At 37.0% G+C, this 12,498-nt stretch overlaps 1 long non-coding RNA gene across 1 annotated transcript in view; it reads left to right on the top strand.

Moving 5' to 3' along the window:
- The window catches only part of LOC142415381 (uncharacterized), a 30,048-nt gene that overhangs the window by 6,697 nt on the left and 10,853 nt on the right, over positions 1–12,498 (top strand). The window lies entirely within an intron of this gene.

Raw genomic sequence — 12,498 nt, 5'->3', positions numbered from 1 at the left:
TTGAACAGTAATTAGCAAAGACATCACGTCAAAGGAATGCAAACATACAAGTCTATTGCTATGCCTCACTGCAAAACTCTAGTATGCTGTGTTAGTAGATTTGTTAAATCTTTCAGCAATTGCAGAGAAATGAGTATCAACATGTCTGGTTGTACCTGAGTATTTTTAATACTTTCAAGATGTATATCTAATACTCAGATGTATTCAGATTAATTTATTCAGACATTCCTTAACTTCAAACTTATTTCTGGTGGAGACAGAAGCTTTCTATTAGCAACAAATTATGTAAGCCTTTCTTCTGAATTTCACCTAAACAGAACAGTGACATAAGAACTTAAGTAACTGCTCAAACATTACTGCTGAGACATCAGTTTATTTGATAGTAAAGCTGAATAAAAAAAGCAAAATCTTTTTTGGGGACTAAAGCCCTGTTTTTCATAAAGTCAGTGTTGCTAACATCTTTGTGAGTTGGAGTAACCCGATTCTATGTTCACACACCAACTTTCAGACAGGAAATGAAAAAAGTGTATTTTTTCCCCTAATATATATATATAAAGTTGACAGAGGGAAAAGAATAGCAAATTCTTGTTGCCAGTATAATATATATTTAATTATAATTCCAACTTGGGGTTTGATGACTTAAACATACCACCATTTAAAATTTTTATATACACCATCTTTATTACCTTAATTCTAAGCAGAGTATTACTTGCTGTATTATAGGGTCAGTGGTGCTTTATGATGGTTCTGTAATTGAAGTAAAGTTAAATCTTTCCTGAGGCAAGTAGGGTGAAAGTCAAAAGCGTTATTGCTATCTGAGGAGGATCAATTGCTGAGACATCTCCCCAGGACATACTTGACAGATATACCTCTTAAAACTGTCTTTTGAAAATAAACTAAGGTGGATTTTTTCCTCCTCTTGTGAGGGCCATACAGTGAATAACAAACAGTATGACCAAAGATATCTTATGTTGGTGCATGCAGTCTTCAGGTGCTTTGACCCAGCACTCTCTGGGTAAATTATCTGACTTATTGTAGCTTCAGGATCACAGATTTAAAATTAGTGTTTTAACTAAATATTTGGATGAAACATGCAGTACAAAGCAACAGAGTTATTTCCCCAAGTAATGGATTTTGATTTATCAAGTTTTCAAGTAGGGTCATGCTCTTAGCTAACAAGAATGCAAGCAAAATGATTTGCCCCCCCCCCCCCGGCTTCCTTTGGCATTTGATAACATGCAGTCAGCTAAGCTTATTCTTAAATATATATTGGTGATTATAGACACAGTTTTGTTCAAAATTATTGCATATTTTTTATAATCAAGTTTCCAGAATATTTGAAATACAGGATACCTTATATATATTATTATAAATTAGTATTTCACACCTGCTTTATTTATATCTAGGAGAGTTCAGGATATTTCCATTGAAACCAGAGGTCTAACCTCAGATTTTTAGTGCTATCATCGTAAAGCATATTACTGAGATTTTTTAATTTTATAACTTTATGTATAATTACTATACTTCACCCTTTCACTTCTAGAATTGTGCTTTCCTACTCATCTTCATATAGCTCAGAGAGATGTAGGAAGGCAAGATTTAGCATAGAATTTTGAGATGGGGAATAAAAAAACCAAACCACACAACAAAAAACCAAAAGCAAACCAAACACAACCTTAGAACATAAGGATAAAAAAAAAATGTATATCATTACCTGTCAGTATCAGAGGACAGGCTTTACTAAATTTAGTAAACTCCCTATTAGTAAGTTGGCTATAAGAAAGAAAAATCATCTCTTCCAGATGCACCTGGCATTCCGCTTTGCTTCCGGATTCTCTCAAAGGTGGGCCATTACTTTTAAATGCACAAATATATAACAATATGTGCCAAGCCTTAGTGCAATTATGTTTTCATTTGAACACACTTTAGAGCAGTCTAGAGTATTTAAACATTATCAATGCAAAGCTTTACCATTGTGCAGTACCAGAAGTGTAACAATTTGTCCTTGCAATATTCAAAGTGGTGACATCCGATATTACAATATATCCCAATTCCTCTGGTATCTGGAGGAGAGTAGTGAGTATTACTACAGTAAACTCTAAGTTAAAGACACTGAGTTATTGTATACACGTGTTAGCTAGTGTTTTCTATTTAAAACATGGGATTTAAGAAGCTTCCATTTATCAAAAGGAGTGAGATATAGCAGCTAGTTCTTACGTTTGAAAAACACAATAAAATCTCACATCTAAGTGACCAAAACAGGCCTATTCAAGAAGAATTTCCATTTCTGTAGCAATCCTAGGAAGTCTTTGAATATGGCTAAGAAATAGGATCTGTTCTCACATTTGACACAATATAGTTCATATAAAATAATAGATCATAGATTTATTCCGTTTAATACAGACCATGTAATTCACTTGAGTATTTAACTTAAATATGCAGAAAATCCCAGTTTCTCTTAGGGGTAGGAAATAGACTCAAGTGATTAAAAATCTTCTGATTACTTTTCCTGGTAGCTTTTTGTTGCTTGTTTTTGTAGGAAGTTAAGAATTCTCTGAGGAAAGCTCCAAGATGTTTGTGTGGCTTTGTGAGCAATGGAAAGAATTTACAAAAAAATATGCTACTGCTGCATTCTGATATGGAACAATAAACAATAAAATAGTCAAGAAGTAAGGATCGCTAAGACTCCCTTTCTATAAAATAGCTTTTCCTAGAGGAAAGTGGAACTGCTGTAGAACAACTTATATGAAACATTTGAGATGGTGCTTGGCAAGGAAGCCTACCTTGGAATTTGGCAAACAGCCAATATGTTCTAATTACCTTTACTTTGCAGTTCGAGTTCTTGGTAAGAAAGTGCTACTTGGAAGTAGCTAGTACTGTAGAATTTGATAATCCTGAGTAAATTCAATTGTTCTGCTGGGCCAGAAACATAAGCAGTCTTTCAAAGAAAAAAAAGAGACAAGAACATACTGAAAATAATGTTTTATGAAAGACTTGACAAGGATATAAAATGCTAGGTAGCCAAAGTTGAGCAGTATTATTTATGTAGGTTATTAAAAAATAAATTATTTTCTTAAGAAAATAGGTAGTTTTCACATTGAATACTGCATTCCTCATTCAAGGAAAAGAAAGAATAGCAGTTTCAAGAAAACTTTTGTTGTAGAAGGAGACAATATAGAATCATTCTTTCATGATAACTTAATGCAGTAGAAAACTGCCAAAGCAGTAAGCCATATAAATACTATTCTTACCACAACCATATACTACAAGACATAACACCCTTGGTCTTCATTAGCATTTTAGAATAAATAAGTGTCATTATGAATGTCAGTATGTCATATTGAAGCAGCTGCTGATATGCTATACAGTTGCTTTCAGTTACATTAGTATCTATCTTCAAATAAACTACTTTATTTTTAAGCTTAACCTGAACTTGCTATTCTGATTTCCCATTGATATTACAAGAGTAAACAAACAGCAAAAAGGCTACTGTTATCAGGCAGCCTTAGTCACTATCTGCCTTTATACCTTTCTCTCTTCCCCACCTTCACTACTGCCATCAGTTCCAAAGTTGTTGCATCACCTGCACTGCGTTAATGTCTGCCACCCAGTATGCTTTCCCACTGAGAATGCCAACTGCATTTATCTATTTATAATGAAGAGGTTGCAGAGGGCTTTTCAATTCATAAAAGTTACAGAATTAGGCTAAAAAAGTTTTACAAGTTATTCTTACTAGAATTAGACACTATCAGACAGATTTAACTGAGTCAGTCTTTATATTTCATTAGAGAACTTTTCATTTTTCAGCTTAATTTCCTGACACAAGCTTTCACTTTCAGCATAAACAGTATGAATACTAACCTGCATAACAGCCATAAATTATGTGCTCAGAGCAAGTCACAGGTCTGATAATGCAGACAAGCAATTCATGATTTTTGTCTAGGATTAAAGCTTCTCACTGCATCAGAGCATTTGGGCTACATTCCTGGCTGTCACATGGAGAAAAAGTGTGGATTTGGTTAAGTTCTCTGCACCTCATGTTTCTCTTCTGTAAATAAAACGTAGGAGCACTGCTATGCTTTAGGGCTTAGGTGCAATTTCACAATACATGTAACACACTCTAATTATATACTGCTGCCAAAGGGACAGTCCCTTTTTCCCCTTTCAGCCCCAGCTGCACATTTCTGCCCCTTCTGTCACACTCGATCTAGAAATCATGACACTGCATGGTGAGTCAGATTTTTATGTTTTCATGACTAATCTCACAGTCCCAGCACTTCTTGATCAATGCAAGGGAAGGAGCAGGAAGGCTCAACTAGTGGATGAGGTGTGCAGAGACTGGAATCTCCCCATTTGGCAACAGCCTACAGATCCAATTATTTGGTTTGTGAAACTGCAGCCTGAGTAGTTAGAAACTCTGTGATCCCAGAAAGAGTATCTTTTTGCATACGCAAAGTATATCTCAAAGGCTATACCTTCTCACTCACCTGTTTATCACATTGACATAAGCAGCAATATTTACAATCAGAGCTGAAGTTGCTAAATTAGTTTTTTTTGTCTATTGTTCGTAAGTTCCACATGTTATAATTAACCTCTCACGCTATGTTGTCTACTTTGAGAAAAGCCCATATGACTTCTTCAAAAGGTTATAATAAAGAACAATAGGAGTAAATAGGAAGGCAAGAAAGTTTGCTGATAAACACAGTTTTTCAAGATAGTTGAGACTAAAACACATACATTGAAAAAGCACAATATTACATTATGAAATAGTAGGTTAAGTCTTATGGAAGTGAATGCAAAGCAACCGTCTAGGAAGAGACAGCCTACATCATATGTAAACAGTAAGGGGTTCTGGTTTAGCTCTTGTCAACCAGATAAAGAGATATGGGATTTACTGTGAATAGCTCCCTAAAAATGCCAGCTCAGTGTTCAGCAATGGTTAAGATGAGAAACAATGTTAGGAATTTAGGATGAGAGCTGAAAACAAAACAGAAGAGAGTACTTACTGTATTGTATAAATCAAGGATGTACCCACACTTTGAATACAGCGTGCAGATCTGTTCCTGTGCCAGAATATATGTTTACTAAAATGAGGAACAGAAAAGGGCAGCGGGGATTTTTAGAGATATAAACCAGCTTCTACATGATAAGCAACTAACTAGATTAGGACACTTCAGCTAGGAAAATAAAAGGATGATAGAGAAAAATAAAGTTTTTTTTTAGACAAGTACCTCTCACATGCCTATATAGTCATCTCGTAGGGACTAAAAAGATAGATTTGAACAAGAATTAGGCAAACTCAGGAGGAAGGTACTCTGGTGTGTATTTGTAGGCATTTCCTCTCCTAGGTTCTCACAGCACTTCACAAACCACAATGAATCCAGTGATAGATGATGAGGAAGAGTGCTGTAAGCAAACGAAAAAGTGTTTTTCCCCTACTATGACCTCCCATGTTACAGCAATCAATACAAAGTTTTCCTGAATTAGAGGCCGATTTTCTATGCATTTGAAAGTCTTTTATAGTTCAGTGCCTTCTGTAAGGTGGCCTTTTGGGTTTTGTGTTCACTTTACTATGGTTTTATATTTAAAATACCAGAGCTAAGGGCTTTTAAATTCTCATTTAGAAACAACTTCTGCAGTTTATCCTTCTTAGATTTGGAGGGAAAGATCCTTTCAGCTCTTTTTTTTTTTTATTACTAATACCATAGATTATGTTGAGTCTCTAGAATAGCATCTTTAAACTCTAAACCACCTGCAAGCACTTTATCCTTTTAGCTGTTACTTCAAAATGAAAACAGAAATTCATTTGCTTAAGGGCACATGGTGAATTAATGAGGGAAATTGGGAACAAAATTGAGAGGCAAAGGCTGGCAATCTGTTGTTTCAATATCTAGCTATACAACTTCCCCCTATAATTCTTATTGTATAACGAGTAATCTTCACTTCTTGGAAGCAGTTATCCTGCAGTTTCACTATGCCAAACACTTACGGCTACATGAGATATGCTGGAGTTGAACAATACTGAAATATTCTTACACATCAAGATTTTGGTTTTGTATTATCTCAGTACAGACCACAATTAAAGCAGAACATGTACCCTATTGACAGGGTACAACTAGACAGTTCTACAACTGATTTACAAAGCAAGTGCCTTCCATTTGTGTGATGGGACTTCTCGCAATTTGACTACCACATTTAGAGATGACATCTGTGAACTGAATTACCAGATTTCAACTTACATGCATCTCTGAAATATTAAAATACAGATCTTAATGTTTTTACTATATGTAGCAAGTACATGAAGTATGATAGAATTACACAGCAAATTCCCACTAAAATGGTGTATATACAGTTGTTTTGAAATTAATTTCTGCTTTTACAAAATGCAGCCAGTATTACAAAAATATTATCACAGTTTGTCACTTAAGTGATAGCATCTCAGTTAAGTAATTTCAAGACATTTTCATCCCTTTCCTATTTCTGATCTGATTTTGCTTGATTTCAATCCTGAGTGGCTAGTCAATTACTTTCCTCTTAGTCCAATTACTGAAATACCAAACGGGCAGATTTTCTGTCTCCAGAATGTGCATAAAGTACAGGGTTCTGACTAATCCCAGTTTGGCCAAGAAGAATAAGTAATCTATCTATTGATATACATTACTTACAGTTTAAATCATGCGCATGTCCTAATTTGAAAAGGATTTAGGACACAAGATTTAGATCCACATCTATTCTCCGAATGCTCGATAGTTGTCAGAATCTTGATCTGCTAATCCAGGACTGCCTGGGCTTTTTAGAAAAAAATATGGCTCAAATTTAGTGATGCTCTTGTTCCTTCACAAAATCCTCACAAAATTCTGGGGAGTGCATATTTTGCCTTGCTTGACCTTTGTTTAATTAAGTAGGATAAACACACAGTTGTTTCTCCAACACCCGGAAACTGGAGGAAAAAAATAGCAATATGACATAAAAATACTTAGAAGAGCTTTTACAGTGAAGCAGAAATACCATCAGGTTTAATTTGGAGGGTTAAAAGCTGTTCTGTATTTACAAAAATTTTGCAAATAACCTGAAAGCCTTTGACAGGTGTATTCTAAAGAAACATCTGGGGTGTTAACTTCTGGTATAAAGATACACAGAGTATATAAAAAGATGGTGGTCTCAGTTTTTGTTTATACATAGCACTTTCCTTGGCAACACAAAACAGCATTAGTGTGCAACGTGTTTTTAAAAAGCAAGTTTAAAGCACACAGGATTGTCATCCCAGACTGCTCACAAAAAAATCCCAACAAAAACACTGTGGGGGGGGGTGGGGGGAGATAAATAACATTTTCCCATGCAGGTATTCTGGAAAGTATAGCAGACTCCACCCAACATAGTAAACAGTTTACAGCAAAGCCAGGCTCAAAAGAGAAGTAAAATGAGGAACTCTGCAGTCAAAAAATACAGAAGCTTACGAACTAAATAAATGTTCGGTTAAAATTTATCATCCTGATTCTAGGAACTAAGTGATATGACTACAGGCTACAAAAATAGCCACAGAAGGAGTCACATGGAATGATGTAATGTGAATGTGGAATCAATCCTTGCTTTTTTTTTTAAACTGTAAAATTTATATTCAGTGAAACTCTAGGAAAAACACAAACCAACACAAAGGTTAGCCCTAGTGCACTGAATCAGGTCAAGGGCAGCATTCATCTGTATGGATTTGATGCTTACATCAGTATTCCATGGTAGAAAAATCTTATACTAACCTTGGCATAACAGTGCAAAGCACTGTACAGAAGTAATGGATAAGACCTTCATTTCTGGACAAGTTACTCTGCATTAAATGCATCATCATATAGCCACTTAATTTCTTCTGTTCAAGGACAGAAATAGATGTGGGAGTGTTAAGCAACCCCATTATGAGGTTCTGTCCTCATGAAAGGAGTTCATGACTTCTCAAATATGAAGGATTTTTGGTCTGTTGCTTTTCTACCATATGTTCTTGTAAATAAGTGTACCCAGGAAATCTGAGATGCAGCAGAGGGCAGTGGATTGCGTTTCAGTTTTGTCAGCCTGCACTCCCACTCCTGTAGTAATCTGCTCCAGGAAAAGGTTTTCCAAAGTCTGAAGTATTTTGAAGAGATCTTATTAAAAATGTAATCCTAAAACATTTCTAAGGAAGCCAGAAAGAGAAAATAAAAAACTTTCAAGATTTCCATTAGAATATATTGGAAAACACACACCACAGTGCTGAGCTGTGAATGGCTGAAGACAACTAATAGCTGTATGCAGTGTGCTAATACTCTAATGCAAGCAAAGAGCGTCATTCCACATGCCCTGGTGCATATGGAATGGCCAACATCATTGGCCAAGTGGCTGGATATTTCAAACCACATGAGAAGAGCTTTGCTCCTTCCAGCATGGAATATGGCCAGAAAAGAAAAAAGTTTTAGAGTCTCCTTTAAGAAAAAACAAAACAAAAAAGTGGCCCTGCTATGAGCTGCACATGACTTGCCACGTCCATCTTTTAGTACTGGTCTTGAATTTAAATTAACACAGAATCTATTTATGGGCTTTCTTCTCTTTCTACCACATCATAACATCATTGAGGAGTTCAGCTACAGACTCATTTGGCTTTGGAGTCTGTCATAACTCCTGGTTGTTGAAGTTACTCTTATTATCCAGCTCCATTAATTCCAGTTTTCTTTTCTTCTAGCGTACTTGGATATTCAAGTGTGATGCTTTATGTCATTTAATTCTCTTCACAGAACTAGGTGTTAGTAAGGAAATAATGTGGTTTTAAGATAAAATGCACAATAAAAATATATACAATAATATTATAGCAATTTTGAATTAGAATGAGCAACAACTACAAAGGCATTGGATTTAAAGTAGTGAAGGGCTCAAGTTGTGGCTCTACCAGAAACTACTTTGTCAAGTCACTTAGGTGAGTAATTGAAATATGATTAAGCAGATGTTAAATGCTTTACTGGCTCTGATACTAAGTTAAACACGAGAGAGATTTTCAAGAATGCCAAAATTACTTTGTTAGTGAAAGTGCATCAGTTGGGGAAAATTGTGAAGTGGCAAGGCAGTAACAGGGAATAGCCATTGTTAGCCCCACCTGTGTAGCTTCAAAATCATTGAATCAAAACTGTGAGATTACACCAAAAGAAAAAAAAAATTCCTGTTTAAGGATTAGATCTGTCCCTTGGAGAGTGTTCTTTGGTGGTAATAGTATGACATATGCTATCCCCTTATCTTTTGGGGATAGCTGAGGGAGTAGAAACACTCAAGTTTATTTTACCTCAAATTCAAGAGCTCTTTCACACCCCCACATTTCACACTTCTCTCTAACGGGGTTAGTTTTGCTTCCTGTCCTAGCCTTGCTGTTGCCACTGCTTCTAGCAGTACAGAAAGAAGGAAAGCAGCATTTCAGAAGAGTTCTGTCCTGTGGAGGGCTGAAGTCCACAGTGGGGCTGGAACTTCTCATATCCTCACAAGACCGATATCAGTCCTTACCACATTTGCATGATTCAAGGAAGTCACAGGACTTGGCAACACTGAACTAGAAAGACTAAGGTGAAATTGTTAGCTCTGTTGCGAGTTTTGCACGTGTCCATGTACTTGGGCTATGTCTAAAGGGCTCTGGAAGAGCCATCTCCAGAGCAGCTATAAGCACAACCCACCTGAGCACCCATACCTACTGCGTTTCTGCGGGCTGCCGGCCCACTGCATGTTTACCAGAATATGCTCCAGCTATGCCCAAAGCAGTACCAAGAGGTTCAAAGCCTCTAGAAGGTAGGTCATGCTGCAAAGGCAATCTCAGAGGTTGTCTCTGTGAGACATTAGAGACAGTTTTAGTCTCCAGTTTTCAGTCTTGCTCTTTGTTCTTACTTTACACTTCCATACCTTAGTGAGGAAGGATGAAGGAAAGATAAGCAAAATATCACAAGACTCTTGGGTATTACTGTAATGAGGACTCAGTTCTAATATTTTGGAACATATTTGGAAAATGTTTTGTTCAGTAAGGGTCCATAGCCTCCTGATGTGTCAATTTTCTATCGTTGAAATGGAGAGAGGCATGCTTCCCTTGTTCTTTCAACTGTTTATGAGGCATCAACAGTGGTTATACGAGGGACATACTCATTCTTAAGCCAGAATTCCTGCTAGCATTGGATGTAACTGGAATAGCAACAAGAAAAAATTTCTAATGCCTACTAACACTGGAAAGCTACAGAAAAAAAAAACCCCACCAAACCAACAAACTGTATTAACGAAGAGTGAGGCATTGGAAAACAACAACAAAAATACCCTTTAACAATTTGAACAGGAAGAAGGATTAAAGATCATACTAGAATAGAAAATGGAACTATTTACTACATAAAGTTCCCACTTCAGCCATGAATCAGCTATAAGTATTATTCCACTTCTGGTGGATGAGAGGCAAAGTGTACCATGGAAGCTAGGCAGGAGTAAACATCACTGACATTCCTGGGCAAAGCAGATGTAGGTGTCCATGCACAGTAAACTTCACACCTGTAAGAGAAAGTCCCACCTGCAAATAACATGCTGCTTCTTCATCTGAAGCACCTGCCTTCCTTCTTTGCTATAGCACATGGGGAATGAAGGGGGAAAAAGACTCTCAGTAACCAGTAGAGAAACTCATAGAAGGGCATGCTCTCCAAAGGCATATACATGCATATCCTTTTCCACTAGGAAAAACTGGTTCTGATTAAGTTTAAAATTTTTTTTTTCATTCTTACCACTCATAACATTCATACGTTTGTTCCAGACATCTGTAAAATCTCATATGTCTACCTAGGAAGAGTTTCACTAGCATGCTTGCAGCATAAACAGTCTGCTTTTGCTGTCCAAAACATAAACAGAATCAAAATTAAGAGTTATTCACTTCTCAGCATACTAAGATTACATTATAATATTATGAACATTGCACTTTCTGGCTAGCAGTCCTGTTTTCCCCATGGCCTGTAAAAGAAGGAAGAAAATTAACACTCAGCTCATGTTGCAGTAGTTACAGAGATCCTCAGTTGCCCCTCTGACATTATTTTATAGCGGCTATTTAGTCCAAAATTGTAAGTGTCTGAGAAGTATCAAATGCAAATGCTGTCACAAATCAGCAAGTTCCCTAAAGAATAAAGGTGATGACCACTTTGTTGCCATGCTGTCCTGTGACATGCAGTTTTCTCTTACTTTGACTCATCTAATCTTTAATAGGGAGGGCATTTAAAAACTGTCGAGATAAAACATTCCAGGAGTTCTGGAGAATAGCAAGTAGTATTGCTTACAAATCTTTTTTGAAAATGCATGAAGACTTCCAGTGGGAAGTTTAAAATAAAAAGTTACGTGGCAACAACTTATCTTGAATTCTCTGGCCACATACAAGTTTCTGTTTGCACTAAGCTCTGATCTCCTGAAGCCAGTCGTATAACAACAACTCAGTGTTTAATCCTGCAAAGGGAAATTCTTCCACATATTGTTAGTGGTATGGCTCATCCACGATACAATCTTGGTCTGGCTTGAGGAACAGGCTATAGTCCCTGACCAACTCCTTTGAACTCTGACAGTACAGTGTTGTTAATTCTCATGATTCTACCAAGAGTAGAATGATTCTGTCCTGTGATCCAGCCACTCTTTTGGAAATCCAGCAGCTCCAGCTCTCACGTCATTTTCAGTCCTGTCTGTGGAAATCTCCTCTAACTATCTGCTACTCCAGTCTCCTGGGGTAGAGCATCTAGGTCATTACTTCACAAGGCAGATGGACCTTTCTTTCTCTTCTTCAGTACCTAGTATGATTTTTTTTCAGCTGAGGTTAAATAAGAAGCAGAATCATTAATGCAGCCCTCACAGGAAGAAAAGAAGCAGAAAGTGTCCAGAAGTCCAGGCCAGCCCTCATCTCTTCTCCCTACTGTTCCTGTAAACAGTGGGTCCGTTGGGCTTTGCTCTCCCTCTCAGCATGGAGGTGGACTGAAGAACACTTCGGGTTTCCTCTATTTGACTGGAGGACTCCAGTCTAGAAGCCATCTTAAGCCTCTGGTAAAAGGAGGTGCACACTGCAACCCACAAGGAACAGAAGTATAAATAAGGGCAACATGTAAATAAGGGCATCAAAACCATGATTAAATGAAAGCTGGCTACCATTAGTATTGATGAGGGATGCTGTCATCAGGTGATCACTAACTGATGTAAGCAGATAGGATGGTGGAACAGAATGCGAGGCGTTACTGGAAGCCTTTATTATCTGGCGGTTTCAGAAGTTCCTGTACCCCAAAGGCAAATTGCATTCTATACATTTAGGAGAACTGGCAACATTACAGACTCAAGTTCAGAGAGCTTGGGATAATCAAATAGATAGATACACACACTCTCCGTATGCTTTTGTCCTTGGGATATTTTGGGATCCAGCCTGTGCTTTTTGAGGTTAATTCTGCAATACCAGCACAAAATTTATAGTTGAAGATATTCTCCAGCTATTCAACACTGAGAGCC

The sequence above is a fragment of the Mycteria americana genome, chromosome 11, assembly GCF_035582795.1.
Source record: "Mycteria americana isolate JAX WOST 10 ecotype Jacksonville Zoo and Gardens chromosome 11, USCA_MyAme_1.0, whole genome shotgun sequence".
Lineage (NCBI taxonomy): Eukaryota > Metazoa > Chordata > Aves > Ciconiiformes > Ciconiidae > Mycteria > Mycteria americana.
This window is presented reverse-complemented; position numbering and strand designations above follow the sequence as displayed.